The 17,573-nt window shown below is 41.4% G+C and overlaps 1 protein-coding gene across 5 annotated transcripts in view; it reads left to right on the top strand.

Moving 5' to 3' along the window:
• The first annotated feature begins 5,681 nt into the window (after nt 1–5,681).
• The window catches only part of ICA1 (islet cell autoantigen 1), a 72,598-nt gene continuing 60,706 nt past the window's right edge, over nt 5,682–17,573 (top strand). For 4 of the 5 annotated variants that reach the window (XM_068674033.1, XM_068674035.1, XM_068674032.1 and 1 more), the window contains exons 1-2: nt 5,682–5,816; nt 17,077–17,123. The gene's annotated coding sequence lies outside the window, so the exon portion shown is untranslated. The remainder of the gene's footprint in view (nt 5,817–17,076; nt 17,124–17,573) is intronic. The other variant, XM_068674034.1, reaches the window with a different exon arrangement.

Below are 17,573 nucleotides of genomic sequence, written 5' to 3'. Positions count from 1 at the left end.
ATTTTAATAAATTGCAGTTTGGATTGTTGAGGGTGCTCTCAGGAGGGACCTGAAATACCAAGCCACAGTATTACATGGCTTGATATGGAATACCTATTAAAGGTAACACCTTTAGAAAATTCAGTAGGTATACATTTTATTATAGAAGCAATAGAGGAGCAGTTGAAAGCAAATCAATCTCTTTAGCAGCATGCAATAGTTAATGGGCTACAAGATTTATTTTTTGACATAGTAGAATTATTCTCACATTTCTGAGAGTATGCAGGGTCTACAATTCACAGCATAACAGCTGTTACATTTTTTTTTAATAGACTTTCATCCTCCTAACATATGAATCGTCTCCAGGAGATCTTTAAAACTGGTATGACTCATACTCTTAATGGGCAAAAATATTTCAATAATGTAATTGTTTCAAAGTTTTATTTTAAATGGAAAAACTCTCATGGACACATCAAGGAGAACACGGTAACAATCAGGACCTTCAGCTCATATTTCAGTTCTTTATTACGTATTTTGCCTTCTCAATAATTGTATTTTCCAGAGAATATGTCATGGAGTTCATATTATCATCATGTGAATCTATTCAATGAACAACTATTTTGTTGATACAACCTCCACCCAAGCAGTTTTTGTTTGTTTGTTCATTTTTAAGTACCCCACTCTTTTCTCATCCTTGACCTTCTGGAAAAAGCATGTGCATTTCTAGCCTCTGAAAATATTGGAAGGAAGATGGGATGGTTAAAAGCAGTGGTGAATGACTGTAAGAACCCTTGGCTAGCTCTGCCATTGACTTTTTTGACAAATCACTCTATTCATTTGTGTGTCAATTTCTCATTTACCAAGTGGAAACAATGATCTTTGTTGTCCCTTTCCTATTTTTTCATTTTCTTTCACACTGTAATCCTCTTCAGGTAAGAAGCTACTATTTGCAACGTGTATGTACAGAGCCTAAAATCTCCAATTCAGAATACAACTCATGACTATGGGTTGCATTTGTGTTCAAATTAACATTTTCAAGCAGATGCTTAGAAAGATTTTTTTCTTTTTCTCAGATGGAAATCAGTGCAAATCACCACCATGCCAGTTCTCATCTTCCTGCTGTGTACTTGCCTTTATTAAGGATAAACCTGGCTCTTGAGCGCTTCACCAATTCTCTAGTGGATTTCCACAAATACCAACTCCATCTAAACAATGGATTAATTAACACAGCTCTTTGATTCAAAATGTCATGTATGAAAAATAGATGGTCACTCCATGTGTTCCATTCCTGCTATTCTGATGCAAAATATGTGACAGAAAATAATCAGATGCTGTTTGCAAGAGTATCCAAAGAGTTTGATAATGATAATTAGGGAGAGAATCAGTGTAGGATAGTAGAAGAAAGCACAATAATAGCAATGCTCAGTGTTATCCAGACAAGGAAACAGAAGTATTGCACACTTCATTGATCTTGAATTACATAAAAAAGTATCCACGTTAATCTCCATTTGGACAGCAATATTAAAAGATAGGACTGTAGACAATATCTAGTATGAAACCAATCCTGCATGCAGAAAGATCCCAACACACCTATGCTCACACCTGTTTCATTTTCAGTCCACAGAAGTATAGGAAAGCAATGCTGAGTAAACTCATGAAAGCTACTAATTCGGGCTGACCCTCTGCCATTTGGCAGAGTTTTGGTCCAACCCTGAATTTCAGAGATACTGGTATCACTCCAAACAGAGCCCTCAAGTTCTAAACCTGGCTTTCTATTCCTGGGGTTTCAGTACCCTAGTATTTTCCAATCTGTGCACACTAATTAATTATTTGTTTCCATTTTCAATCTCTGAAGCTGCCGATAGGCTGAAGGGTTTCAGCAGATAACTAAGCTGTAATCATATTTGCCACAGACAGAAGTGCCCAAGCAGTCCTTACATTAACATAATTTCCTCAGATGACGACTAGAATTCATCTACATTAGCCTCTCACAACTGTTTGTTAGTAGGAATTGAACACTCTCCAGAGCCTCCTCCATTCTGTGTGTTGGCTCCTACAGTTCCTAATGCTACTGCCCAAATGAATAAGCTCTACTTTTTGCTGACTTTTCATCTGCAGGGCTATCACACAAACAATACATGTTAAATGTCTTACAGAGCTAAATTATCTAAATATAGAAATTAGTACAGAACAGCATAAGGCAAAATGAAGAATTAAACATGATTAAACTGGATAGATACATTTTACTAAGAAGTTTGGAAACAAATTAAAGATTGAAAAGTCATTTGTAAATAGCAGTGATGTTCCAGACCTTGTAAGCACTGTGGCAAGACAAAAGACCATCAAACAGATCAGAGATGACAGAAAAGAGTAAAAACATTTATATAGGACTGAAGGGACTTGAAGCGAAGTGTCATTCCATAGAACACACCATGAAATGTTTGCACTTCCTTATGTGGATGAGAAAAAGAGAAGGCAAGCGTAGAGTTACAGGAAGATTGCAAAATACTGATGTCTGAAAGTTCAACCATCAACTACAATAACGTTAAAGTCCAGGGAGGATGAGAAATCTTCAGTGTCATTTCTTGGATACTGTACAATACTACACCATTTCCTAACTGACTAATTCACAAATGTAACTAAACAGAGGAGAGAATTAAAACATACATAAACCTGAAGAAAATATGTAGAAGGGAAAATGTTCACTCTTACTGTTTCAATTGGTAAACAGCTCACTATCACTGTACTTCCAAAATACTTTAATTTCTAGTTTACTCCCTCCCTTCGGATGGATTTCCATTTCTTATTTTAACTTCTTTCTTACTACTAAGAGAAATGTGATATCCTGGATTTGGAGGAAAAAAAGCACAGACATTTGTTGAGATTAAACTATATGAATAACATAGAATGCAGATGCAGGAGAACATACCAAATTAATGACAAAAAAAGCATATCTCATAGTATGCTTTTGTAGCAATGCAATATCATAAACACAACTGGAAAGTGAGTCTCACAGACTCGACGTATGATTCCAATCTTTATTTGTCCTTTTACAAATTAAATGCAGCTAGGGCATACAGTAACACACAGCTCAGATGTAGAAAAGATCTTACAAGAAGAGGGATAATATTTATTGCTACTTCACCAAGTGATAAGACAAGGGGAAATGGCTTCAAGTTGCGCCAGGGCTGGGGGTTAGGTTGGATATTAGAAGAAATTTCGTTACTGAACAGATGCGGCATTTTTAGAACACACTGCCCAGGGAAGTCACCGTCCTTGGAGGTCTTTAAGAAAAGTGTAGATTTAGAACTTAGTAGCATGGTGGGATGGACTTGTCAGTACTAGGTTAAAGGTTGGACTAGATGATCTTGGAGGTCTTTTCCAACCTGAATGATCTGATGATTCACTCTTTCAAAAGCGCTAGGTTTGCATGACAGAGGTCTTGGAAGTCAGTTCTCTCCCCAAAAACTGAGACCTTTCAAACTTTGGTGTGACTAACAGTTACACCTCAGAGGGCTGTATTTATCTTCACTTTGTATCTTCCAGCATTTCTGATGATTCTTACAGGGAATCAGTTTGCATATGGAGCTGTATAAAATAGCAAAAATGGTGAGTCTGGACATTTTCAAGGCCACCGTATCAATTGGTCAGTTAACGTGAGCAACTAGAGTGCTTTGATGCCCCAAAGGGGAAAAAAAAAAAAAAAAAAAAAAAAAAAAAGCAGTAACAGAATGAACGCAGCACCATGTTTCAGGGTGTTTTATGCATCCATTCAGCTTTGGTAAAGAACGAAGTTTGTGAAAAGCAGTGGGTACACCTCATTTCATACAAAACAGTTACTGCAAGTGATGTATTTCTGCTGCACTAAAAATATCTCCATGGGAGATAAGAGAGGTGCTAGAACAACCAGATGGCCCTTGCTTATATTTATAACATTCATGTCTGGTGATAAACTATATGAAACATACTAAAAGACTAAGAAATGCTTGCAATATAGTAAGGAATAAAAGTTTAAAAGTAATTGTTTAAATTTGTAAAGTGATTTCAGCTTATAATTTAAGAGATTATCATAGACAGTCTAGAAGGTGTTTGTAACCTGCAGAACGCTAGGCTCATGTAAACAGAAATGAGCCAAACTCAGACCCTCATTCTAGGTATATTCATAATCACACATAACCAGTGCCATAAAATAGCTCCTAAATTAGAAAAGGATAATGTTTTTCAGAATCAAGGTTTATTCAGGACCACTTGCCCTCTGGTGCACCTAAGAAAAATATTATGTTTAAGTTTACCAAATAAAATCTCTCTTTGAGTCTTGGTATTGCTCCTACAGTGCTTAAGGTACTTGGTTCACATGCTGTGAGGTTTTCTTTGTTTATCCTTCTACCATCTGGGTAATTAGCACACATAAACCCCATTAAAAACAAAAAGTTCTTCAGGTTCACTTATGAACTAAAAATAGTAAATACCAACATCAGATCTTGCTGAAGGGATCCCAATCCTTATCCAAGGCAGACGGACTTTTTGTCCCTCATTAGCACCACTTCCCTTTGGAGTAAAGAAGTAACTCTTGTGAACCGCTTTGTCTTTAAAACAGTAGTACCAATAATCAATTTGACTAAATCAATAATACCTGTAAGGCAAGTATATACATCTGAGTCTGTTACCCTTTCCTTGCCATGAGAACTCCAGCCAAAAGAATGATTAAACTCATTGGAAACTAAGGTCAGATAAACCACACCCTAACAAGTGCCTTGTTTTCTTACATTTGATCTAAAAATCTCTGGATGACCACAGCACAGACTGGGAGGGGGGCAATCTGCTGTTGGTGGTCAGACCAGTGCCACAGAGGGAAACCACACAACCTCCCACGTCTTGCCTGGAATTCCTCAGGTTATAGCCATCACTGTCTGACAGTGGAGTCCCATTTCTGCTTCTAGATGTGTGACTTCCAACAAAATGACTCTGCTACACCTCAGTGAAACAGAGGCAGTGACATGACTGCTTCAGACCACTAAGGTTCAGTCGATCTCCATTAGTGTCCTCATTTCCACCCTTTTTCTTTTCTCTTCTCATTTTCCACAACACTGCAGTTCACTCCTCACCCCTTCAAACTCTGCCTCACCTCCTTCACTCCTGCTTTCGTTTGGGCTAAACTTGCTGCTCCCTTCGCGGGCCCCATGTCAGCAGGAGAGCCCCCGACTCCCATTCTTGCAGCTCCTGCTTCTCCTTCTACCTGCTCAGACTGATGTCAGCTGCCACCTCTGAACTTCTCCCTTCACTCCAGGCTCAGAATTCAGCTTAAAATCCAACTCGGGCGCTTCACTCGAAGCAGCCCTCTCCAAAATCCTCCCTGAGCCATTCCCGACCCAGCTCAACACCATCGCTCTCCCTCTGCCCTTCACCGCTGCCACCTGTCAAGGAACCCTCACGACTCCGCTCCCGTGTGCCACCAGCTGATCTGGGCAGCCGGAGCCTTTTAATTCTGCCTCGTCTGAGCAGAGGGGCTCGCTTGAGGGCAGCCCCCGAAGGGTCCCAACCCGTGCGCCTCTCCCCGCCGCCTCCCCTCAGGCCTCGGCCGGCAGGAGGAAGCGCGGCGCCTCCCGCCCGGGGCCACCGCCGGGAAGCGCCGGGGGCCCGGCGGCCGCCACCCTCCCGCTCCGGGCGCTGGGCGGGCGGCGGCGGCTCCGCTCCGCCCCGCTGCGGGGGCCGCCCGCGCCGGCAGAGGCGGCTCCGTTCGCCGCTGTGACGCCGGCGGCGCTGGAACACCTGGAGGGGCGGCGGCGGTGCCTCCGGCTCGGCCCTGCCCTGCCCTCCGCTGCTCGGCCGCGGGCAAGGTGAGTGCCGGGAGCGGGGACCCGTGCCGGAGCCCGGGCGGGGGGAGCGGGCTCCGCTCCGCCGGCGGCTGCCGCGGCCGGGCTCGGGCAGCGGCGGGGCCGCGGGTGGGGGGAAGGAGGCGGCGCGGCCGGCGGGCCCGAGGCGCCCGGTGCCTGGCAGGGCTCGGAGGGGCCTCCGGGGGGTGAAACGGGAGAGGCGCAAGATGGCATCTGCCCGGCCTCGCCGCCCTTCCCTCCCTCCTGCCGGCGGCTGTCTCGCCATGATTGCTGCACGCATCCGCTGCTGCCGGCCGGCCGGGCTCCCTCCCTCCCTCCCGGGCATCCTCTCTGGCCGCGGGCCCGCAGGGAGCGGGGAGGAGGGGGGAGGGCGGCCCCGCCGGGCCCTCACCTGCCGGCCGGCCGCGGCGGGCCCTCGTGCCTCGTACGAGCTGCCGAGGCGAACGAAATGGGAATTAAAAGGAAAATATATATATATACGTGCTTCTGGTTCTACACCTCTATTTTGGAAAAGGTTGATCTTGGTAATCGGATTTGACCTGCATCCATCTATACCTGGCTCCCGAGTGTTGGTCACCGGGTGCATTGTTCTGGAAGATAGAGAAGGAAGAAAGAGCGCTACTCGCAGTGGTAGCGCTTAGTAGGAGGAAAGGATGAAGGGCACTGTGCTCTTTTATTGCCAGCGCTGTGTACACGTTCAGCACCAAATGTAAATAATCTCCTGTTCCGTGGTGCTGTGCCCTGTGCTGGCACCCCAAGGTCCTGCATGGATCCTCCTCAAGCACGCCTTCAGTTCACCTTGGGGGATCCAGGTTTAGTTCCTAAACGTGGAACCGTACCAGATAATCTTAGGGATACATCAATTGTCCCCCTGCCCCCAAGTTACACCATGGATGTTCTGGAAGGTTGGCGTTGGCGTTTCCTTCTGTTTGGCACTCTACCCACACGCCCTGCTTTAAACCAAGGCAGTAGTTTATTTCTGGGAAGCACCTGTTTGTTTTTTGTTTTGTTTTGCTTGCGTTTCATTCTGTTATCCTCCTCCTTTCAGTTTTGGGATGATCAAAGGGTTTTATTTAATTTGGGTCTCAGAAGATGACTGTGACCCTTGTTCTTGAGCAAACTTCTTGGGAGTGAGCTGCTCACGTCTAGCAAGTACATTGTTGAAAAGAAAAATGTATGTTTGGTTGCTTTGCCAAGTGTTGAGCAGAGAAAATGGTAGGCAGAGTTTTGGAGTCTGTAGTGTGGGTGGCTTTGTGTATGGACTTTCACCTATTTTTTGTTGTTTTTTTTTTTCCTGGCAACCAGCTCATTTTTCAACTCTGTCCGTGCAGGGTTCCCAAGGAGTGAGTAGAAGTGTTGCTTGTTAGTGCTGTCTTCCTGGCAGTGATCAAGGAGTTGCACTTCTTGATGGTGCTTAGCTTGAAGTCTGGGAACAACATCTCATTGTCATTGGGACAGTAGCATTTTGAATGAGCTATTCAAATAGCATAGCCTGTTGGTTTAACCTGAGTGACTTTATGATTTAAGATTTGTATTAATACCACCGCAAAAGGAATTTAGTGTAAAGCCACGGAGGTCTCTGGTGTAGTAAACTGCCGTAACTGGTAAAACCAGTCAGGTTTTTCCCATAGCAATTTCTCCTAGAAGATGGTGTGGCAGTTAAATGCTGCCAAACCTTGGTCTAAAGTTCCCCTACTGTTTAAACTTCATGAGTGAAACATGGTTACTTCCAGAATGGTTTGAACAACAATAAAGTCAAAAGTTAGATGCTGGCAATTGGAATTTGCTTCTTAATTGAGAAAGGATTGGTTTTAGGTAAAGGTGATTTTCTCCATTCTTTTATGAGAGCTAAGATTTAAATAGACATACAGCTGAAGGTTGTAAGTTCAAAAATCAGTTATGACTGTATAGAAGGGAAGAGTTCTTGAACTTTTTATTTACTTACTTTTGACAAGATTTTTACCATTGTTGGAGTGAGGTAAGGAGTCACGTAGTGCAAAGTAAAATTCCTGCTGAACCCCATTGCAGGGCTTAGTAAAGTCTCAAGCCAACCAGTCTTGCCTGTTCTGCTGTGTACACTTTACAGGGCTGCTAAATTGTTCTGATGAATTCTCAAGTAACCTTTTCTGGAAAAGCTGAATAATAATAGCTCTTTTCGCTCTTAAGCTAGTGTTGAAAGCTGTTGGTATGAGTTGGCAGAAAAATGTGCTAATATCTCAGCTAACAGTAAATGTCTAGAAATGTCCTCAAAGACTCTTAATACTCTTTTTCAAAATCTTCTCCAAGTGTTGCTCTGAAGCAGTTGGTTCTTCAGGATGTTTTGCCATTGCTCAACCGTAAAATCTTTCTAAAGACAAAATTATACCACATGATAGAGAAGCATTAAAAATACAAAAGCCCGGAGAGTGAAGAATGTTAAACAAAGAGCCAAGCAGTCAGGAACAGTAGAAACCTTTGACCTTTTATGTGTTGCTAGTAATAGTCTCACAGTAGCTTTTCCTGCGGCTATTGTTAGCCGTGGCAAAACGAGGGGCATTTTGGCCGGTTATGCAATCACTTACGTCAACCTTGGGAACTGCCTGTTCCAAGTCACTGAAACAGTGCTCAGGTCTGTCATGCGAGCAGCTTCATAGGGATCACCGCTGCTCAGGGAACAGTCGGCTGGTGTGCCAGGGTCTGAGAAGTTCCTGCTTCTGTGGCTGAGGAGCAGAGGTTGCGTGTGGACTGTGCATCTATCGAGAATATGCAGCCTGTATTGATCGCGTTGACTCAATGTGCAGTGAAAGAAGATCACCCTGTATTGCTGTTGCTGTGCATGCTAAAACTGTTTCGTTAATCAAATTTCTTACCCATGGATGTGAAATGATCTCCTGAGGGATTCTAGAGAAAATTATTTTCCCTGTTCTCTCCCCCTGCATTGTTCCCCCTCAGGTATGACAGCATTGCTTCCTGGCTTCTGCACAGATGAGAAGGGAGGCAGACTCTTGAGTGTTGACTGTGTCAACAAATAGGGTATCAAAATAAGAGAGAGATTGGTTTGAACTTTATAACCATGTTTATAAACCACATTTATGACAACATAAATGTGAAAATGATTTCATGAGTATTTGTACATCCACTGCTTTTTTCATCCATTCTGCAAGGGGAAGGGTTCCTAAGATTAAGACTAGACTGATTACGGATAAAAAGTGTCACACAAACCATCTTCCTATTGTCTTTTATAATCTGTGCACAGCAGGTGTTCCATATGGCACTTTCCTTAATAGTATTTGGCTACTAAGTTTAAAAATACCATTTTGAAGCTGGAAGAACAAATGTGTATTACAAAACAATTTGATAGTCATTTCGGAGAAATGAAGCGAGTCTGCATTTAGAGTGAAATTAAATCCTGGATTGTATATATCTCCAGTTTTGCTCATTTGCAGAGAGAGATTAGACCCATCACTCAACTTCTTTTGTAAGATAGATACAGTACTTATTTACAATACCTATTCCTTCCTAAGGACATTTGCTTGGTGTTCTTCACATATATAAATGGAAAACTAGTAGCTGAGTGAAAGCTGTTACATAAGGACAAACTAATACTATGTGCTGTTCTTAAATTATTTCACAGTCACCTGCTGAAAAGTCAGTATTACATGAAAAAGCAGCCTAAAATTAGTTTTGCCTGTGTTCAAATACGTGTCTTTGTGTATATAAATAGTGAAGTTCTGCATGCAGTTTATTGAGAAAGGACTATCATTTGCTTGTTAATCTGCCTACTGTGAGTTTACCAGCATTTATTTGAAATATTTTGTTCTGGGACTACATGTACTGTGTTATGACTACATGTTCCATTCCCATCAGTGGTCTTGAGATAAACCACTGTTTTTAAGAATTTGTAATTCAGCCGTTTGAAAAACAGCTCAGTTTCATTTCAGTATATTTTATGTTCTCGAAGGACAAGATCACTTTGCCTTTAAGTTTATCACTTTGGGATAATTTGGCAGGCATATAGTACCCAATATACACCAAATTGTTTTTTGAAGAGGAATACTAACAGCTGATTTCATCCTTGTACTTGCATGGGAGCAAAAATAGTTTTTAAAAAAACTTGATGACATAGTGCCAAATTTCCACATCTTCATGTTGGCTAAAACTTAACCTCTAGCAACTCAGATATTGAAAACTGGTGCAGCCCAGATGGAATTATACTCAAGTTCTGGGTGTAAGTGTATAGTAAACTTCTATTGTGCAAATTTGCTGTATTTATCTGTCACTGCCCTTCTATTAACTTGTACACAGTGGGAATAGAAAAATAAAAGACTCAAAATGATAATAAAAGAAATGGGACCTTGGCTATCATCCTCTGTTTTGACTGCATCAGAAAATTAAGCAATTTCCTATGTTAATTGTGTATTCTGCAGTAATTATTCCACACTAGAAACATAATAATTGCTTTTGGAATAAAGCAGCTCGTACAGTACTCTCTGCAGTAGCTATTGGTCATCTGCCCTGTGAAGAGAGTATTAACAATGAGTTTAAAACCGAGTGAAAGACAGATCATTTTATACTTAATGACAATAGCGCTGCTCATTTTGTTGGGTGTTCTGTTTGCAGACAGGTCCCTAGTTAATGCTACTAAACGCCAGAAAGAACACCCCAAGCCTCCAGATTTCTTCATACCTTGTACGTAGTTTCTAATAGTGCAAGTCTTTAATCACACGATTTTAGTCATTCAAGATACCTGCTTTTATTGCTGTGCCTTGTTCTCCCTGCAATTGATCAGCCTGAAAAAGAAGGCAAAGAAAGTGTGATATTGGCTCAAACTTGAAAACAGACTCCAATTTCTCTGATACTTTTGTTTTCAGTTCACTGTTGTTGGTTCATTTTCCTTTGCATGTCTAGTTTTGTTGTTAGTGTTTCTTTTCTTGATGCTTTAAAGGATCAAGACAAACAAATAAATGGAATGGAATAAATGAAGTTTTTTGCTGGGATCTTTCATAAACCTTGATAGACCAGCAAACCTTCTGTTGGCTGCCTTTGCAGAGGCTTAGTTTTGAGAGAGTTGTATTGTAATTCGGGCACCACAGTTAGATGACTGGGACCAAACAGCACAAACTTCTTTCCCTCTCAGTACCCACCCAGGAGTATGGAAACTGGGAAAGAGATCCCCTCGCTGTGTAATCTTCCCATGTTTCTGTTAAAATTGCATGAAACGTCTTTGTAGATGTCAGCTCTTGAAATAGGTTGAAAGAGTCATTTTGTTGATGCATCTTCTCCCCTCGTAAGACTGCAATATTTCTACTCCTGGGAAGTTGTGGGTAACATTTAACATCTGTCTTGGGACCAGGGAATAGACAAAAAGTTGTGGTGGATGGAAGGAACTGGTAATGCAGCGCTTTCACAACAATTTTTAAACTTTTTCAATTAATAAGTAAGTGCATCAGTGTGTAGTCTAACAATGAAAATATGGATATGAAGCTAAGCATGGATGATTCAGCAGGATTAGAACAGCAGTGATGAGCTTTAGAGGAAAAATTAATTCTTGTCATTTGTCATATCAACGTAAACTCTAGATTCGTTTTATCTGGATTACAGCAGCACCTATTCATGGAGTTAGATTAGGCATTATACTTGTAAGTCTATGTATAACTGTGATGTCAAGTGCCTATATAGACCCTGGCTTTGGTTTTCACTCTTGCGTTTGACAATGTGGATAATTCAGATCAATAGACTGCTCTATTCACTTTTGCTTGTGAAAGGCAAAATGAAACGTGGTTTGAAGCCCTGACTCATTGGGTCTGCATGTTTGTAGAAAGACCATAGGAGATATAACTGTGCCTTGCTTGATCTTCCTCTTGCAGTGAGACTGCTTCTTGCTTTGGAGACCCATTTACTTGATTCAGTTTGATCACAGCTTTCTGGCAGTAGAGGAGAGGAGAGAGGTTGTCAGGCAAGAGCTGTTAAAGAGGCACAGATGGCATTGATTCCCTCACCTAAGCACATCACAGATTTTCCTCCCATCAAAGTACTTTACATAAATGAAATTATCACTGTTTTACAGATAGAGATCTTTAAAATTCTTTTTTTTGTTGTTGTTATCTAGTACCAATGTAGTGTTACTGTATTAAGTTTCTTGGAGAATTACTGATTTAATAAAAACATTTAAGTGAATCAACTGCAGTGCATGATTCTGCCATTTTTTGTAGTTATAAGTTGTGGCGTTTTTAAGGTGAAGAGAGTTTGAGGACTTTCCAACCATGTTAGCTGCTTTGAAAGGACAGTAAACTGAGATGATAGTGCTAACTATCAGTGAAAATGCAAATCCATCTGTCTTTTTTGATAAACACATTACTTTCCCATCAGACTTGCTGAATTCTGCTCTGCCTCTCATTCTGTTCCCTTTTGTTGCTTCTGAATGCATCTCAGAAGAATTCAATTTACTACTTTCCTATGTAACTATGGTAGGTCATCTTTGGATGCTACATTTTATCTTCAGCATCTATAAAAGCTTTGCAAGGATTTTGGCTTACCTCATCGTTCTAAGATGTGATTGGATCAACAGTTTGTTTTAGATATAATTTCCATGGATGAAAGATTCTTGTTTGCCAAGTCCTGCTTTCTTCTATGGGATCTGCTGGCTACTCGTATTAGTGTAATGCTCAGTCAACAACAGATACTTGAATGAGAGGAAAATAAATATTTATTATTTTTTTTCCAGTAACTAGGAGGGCATTAAGATCAGAATTTCACTCTGCTACATGACACTTGTTATTTTTCTTTTCCAATGAACATTAAATATATCCGAGTGACATTAATACACAGATAATGTTGTTCAGCTCTTGGGAAACCAGACAACTTATGCTGCAACAACCTATAATATAATAAAGCTAAAAAAGAGGAGCAAGGAAGTATGAACGTCATACAGAGGATGAGCTGGAAGGAAAGCCTAGGGAAAACTCTTTCCAGAGTTTTAATCATTCAAAACACCAAGCTAGCATTTTCCTTGTTTGCACAGGAGGATGTTGATGGTGTATTCAAATGGTTTTGGAGGGGTGCAGAGAATTAGAGGATTTTCTGTAGTCGAGTGGAGTAGAGATGCATTGGCTAATGAAGATATTCTCTATCAAGCCTCCTTCGAGCATCATGGCTACTAAAAGTTCCTGATATGAAAGCAGGGTGAATCAGTATGCCAGAAATATTATCAGGTCCTGTAGCATTCCAGCTATTATGCGTACTTGTGGAAATAATTTGTGGATAAGTAGCCCACAAACCAGATAAACTGCCACAGATGCGAAGGTGCCCTAGCTGGCCATGTGCAGGGCCATCTTGGTTCCAGCATGTCTTGTTAGCTCTGGCAGAGCGCTGATGAGTGCAGCTGTCCTCCTCCTGAAGCCAAACTGAGTTGTGAAACACTGGTTGTATTTCAGGGTCCAGGCCAATGACTGTGCCAGACCTGAGCTGGTTGCATGTAGTCCTGTCTGGTATCTGTCTGCACACGGGGAGGTTTGTCAAACGTGGTGCTGAGGCTTCTCAGCTGCTTCTCAGAGGGCCAGACAGGGATTTCCAGGGGGACAGCAGAGCTAATGGGCCCAGCTGGTGCCACGTGGAAATGGATATCTTAGCACTGTGATCCTTGTCTTCCAGGTAGGCTTGTTATGATAGGGCCAGCTCAGGTTTAAAGCTGAAACTGAGGTAGCATCTGTCTCAAAACATTGGAAAGCACGTGGAGAATTAGCAGCGTGTGGACATACCCAGACAACTTCAGATCCACTGCTACACAGCTATAACCATGGGTTTGTGTACAGTCAGCTGTAGCGTGACGCTGTTTTCCCTAACAGGCTCCACAGCACCTATGTTTGCTGTCTCTTTTTTTTTTTTTTCCATATTATCTAGATTATCCCTACCTTTTGTTAGTCAAGATAAAGGCTTATGATAAAGAATGACGCAACATGCACAAGTGATCTCTATGACAAAGCTAATGGAAACTTTCTGATAGAAATGTTTTCCAGTGAGGTGGTGGATGCTATTTTTTTTTTTCAGTCAGTGTCAGTGTAATATTATTTCTTGAAACATCTTTTAGTCTTAATACATTGGGAGGAAAAAGGGAACAGGAAAAAAATAATCCTTTCACATCAACTCTGGCAAATTAAGCTTAGTTTTATATGTAAAATTCTATGATAAAAGGTTAATTTTAAGTTTGACTGCAGTTTTCAGGTCAGGTATTGGTGGGCTTCAGTCAGTGTCATGTGTTTTCTATTGTAGTCAGCTCTGGCAAAGAGCAACTCTTGTTACTTCTGTTCAGGATATTCGGGCGTTATTCTTTGAAAGCATAAGAGTTCAAAACCTAAAGTAGTTGAAGGTTGTGTGCTCATTCATGTCTTTCTGCAGCCTCAGGGTCTGCCTTTCCTGACTGTGGGGTTGCTTTGTTATGTGGTTATGAAGTTTCCTTTTAATTCCTTGATACTTCGTTGGCCTGTTTCCAGTCCCTGTTTATTAGCATCTCTCACTTTTTGTGGCTAGACTTACGACTTTGGGTTTTCTTTTTAAAAAAAAAAAAAAAAAAAAAAAAGCTCACTGCTTTCAGCTGTGCCAGATGCTTTCAATAATCTCCTTTGTTACAGCTGAACCAATATCTTAACCCTCTTTTGTTCCCGGACTTGGAATAGGCAGTAGTAGCACGTGAAGTTAGAGACTATTCCAAAAATAAAAAAATTATGGCCCTTTTAAATGACTACAGGAACAATTCACGCTGTGTGTGTAGTGGTATCTGAAGAAATGAAAAATGTTAATCTTCAAAGTTTTGGATGTGAATGAAAATAATACAACTAAAAGCTTAATGTGTTGTAGGTAACTCTTTGAAGGCAAACATTCAGTACTGTTTTTGTATGTGTGTCACCAGTGGTCATGGTACAATGTCATTCCACTGTCCGTTTACAGCATGTTTTTAAGGAAAGTTTTATGCATTAAACCAAAAGTAGCAGCGAACTGTTGCTCACCAGTCTAATATTTTACATTGTACAAGTTGTCACAGAATCACATAGGTATCACAAGAACCTGTAAGGTTTCTGTGGGACACCATGACAAAGGCATTGCTAACATCAGCATGCAACATCCCCTGCTCTCCCTTCACTCACTCACCAGAGGCAGTCACCTCATTGAAGGCAGTCAGCTTAGGAGTGACTTAAATCCATGTAGATCTATGCTGGCTGTTCCGTCTTTCCTTCTCTTCTTTCATGGGGCTGGGAATAGTTTCCAGGAAGGACTTCTCCAAGATCTTTCTAGGAACTGAAGTGAGGCTGATGGGCCTGAAGTTTTCCTGATGCTCTTTTCTGTGCTTCTTGAAGATAGGTGTGATGTTTGTCTCACTCGAGGCATCTCCTCTGATCAACATAACCTCCAAGACAACAGGGAGAACATCCAAACAATTATATCAGCCAGCTCCCTCAGCACCCGCAGATCCATCTTATCTGGTTTCTTGAATCTGTGTACATCCCAGTGGCCTACATACCTCTTGACTGAGTCTTTCTCTAGTGTGGTTAATGCTTCATACCCCCAGACCCTGACCAGTAGGCTTTGAGAACTAGAATGCTGAAGGGCAGATCTCCCACTGAAAAACACAGCAAAAATACAAGTCTGCCTTTCCATATTCTCTGTCACAGTGGGCCTGTGCCTTCTGTAGCCTTTCTTCTGGTGCCACTATCTTTATAGAGCCGTTCTTGTTGCTCTTTGTATCCGGTCCTAGTTTCAACTCCAGAGCACAGCTTTGGCTTTCCTAACTCCATCCCTACATACTCTGGTAATACTTCTGTATTCTCTTGAGTAACCTGACCATGCCTCTGTCCCTACGCGTTTGTTTTGCATTTGAGTTCAGTCACAAATCCATCAATGCTGGCTTTCTGCCATAGATGCTCAGCTTTCTGTGCATTGAAATGGGGAGGTCATGTTCTTTGAGGAAGCTGATTTCAAAGATCACACAGGTGTCCTGAACTGAAAGACCAGTTTAGGATAAACATAATTAGTAAGACTGTGTTTCTTAAAAGAAAATCCTAAAATCAAAAGCTAAAAATTAATACATTTGCTGTTGCTCTCAGATACAAACATGAGAAGTCCTTTAATAGCACATCTGCTACATCTAGCTGAAGTAAGTATTCCTATATTACATTTCCCTCTACCCTTGATTCTGATTTTAATGTCTACATTAATAAATACTGTTTCCATTTCAGTCGAGCTTAACTATAATGCTGAAACATGAAATGTAAATTAGTATACAGTACTATAAATATCACACAAGTGTATCTAACTTGAAACAAGTTCTGTGTGAATGGAATCATTTAGGGTACCACTGAAACCAGTGGGACCCAAACTGAGTGCACTTTTGTGGTCTAAATTAACAGCTAAAAATGGCATAATAGTAGTGGGCATTCAGGTTTTTCAGAGCATTCTCAGTCAGTAAGAAAGGTGAAACTCATCTGGGACTTCAGAGGCATAACTGGTTTCATTATGAAAGTTCTTTGAACAGCATCTGGAATGAATGGGATCCAGGAACTCTTCATGATGGAAATTGCAGGTGATATGGCTTTTGCCAACGCTTATGGTACCTTATTCTTTTCAAGCAACCACAGTTCTGTTTATTCAGTGCCAGTGCTCACTGAGCCGTCTTTGTACAACCTGAATTCTCATTTAGGACCAAAAGCTAATTCCGTATGGGTAATAAAAGGGGTCCAGGGACTAAGCTTGAGCACTGGGCTGTTTCTTGTTCCTGCTGTTTAATTGCTGTAATCTCCCTAGAGTGGTTTTTGTCTATACCACCTACAGTTCCCTGGGACCCTCTGTTTCTTGGCATGTTCTGGGGGATATGGCATGCCAGGAGGCATATCCAGTAGACAATATGGGTAAGATTCCAATTCTGTTTCCTTCCACCCTATAAAGCCATACAGCACTATCTCAGTAGCCTTTTGGCCTCAAACACCTCATGTGCCTTCATGTCACACAGCAGGGCCAGGAGAGCATACCCTCATTTTCATACCATGAAAACACTATCCGAATAACTGTGACACAGTCCTCACAGGTGCTCTGAATTAAAAAAAAAAACAAACAAACAAACAAAAAAAACACACAAAGAGTATCCTGTGGGCATGGGGGGGGGGGGGCACTATGTAGATCTCAAAGGAGTATAACTAAGAAGACCCCAGAGTCAATTATAGGAAAAAAGAATGTGAGCTATGCATGTAAGATGAGAACTCTATGTCACCATGACCCTTATGTCTTCTTTTTTTAGGGACGTTGGTTTCCAGGAGAGTCAGGTGAACGTGTACAGAGTTTAAGGTCAGTGCCTAAGACCTGTTCCCCTTGCTGAGCTACACTTTGTTCCACATAATACACATTATTTCACCTAGATGGGCTGTTCTTTGCTTCCTGTCAAGCCAAGCATGCTGCTCAATAACTGAGTCATGGATGTGCATACAAGCCAAATCCTGTGTTCTTATCTCTCGCACACACCCACTGTTGACTTAAGCAGAACCTGTATTAAAACAATGAAGTCAAGCACATAGGTATTAGAAAACTGGAGTTAACGTTGTCTGTGCCTCATGGCTCTAGAAATTAAAGCAAAGCTGTGGCTGTTGCTCTCCATTCTGCATATTGTCTGACATGACAGTGCTGTAATGCAAACAGCAATCCAAAGCAGTTCTTCCTCTTCATTATTTGGCTGTTGGCCTTACAATTAAATGCTGCTGAAGACAGGGTTATGAATTTACTATGATCTCTTCTGCAGTG

This window comes from Anas acuta, chromosome 2, assembly GCF_963932015.1.
Source record: "Anas acuta chromosome 2, bAnaAcu1.1, whole genome shotgun sequence".
Lineage (NCBI taxonomy): Eukaryota > Metazoa > Chordata > Aves > Anseriformes > Anatidae > Anas > Anas acuta.
The sequence above is the reverse complement of the archived record's forward strand: the minus strand, read 5'-3'. Positions and strand labels throughout refer to the sequence as shown.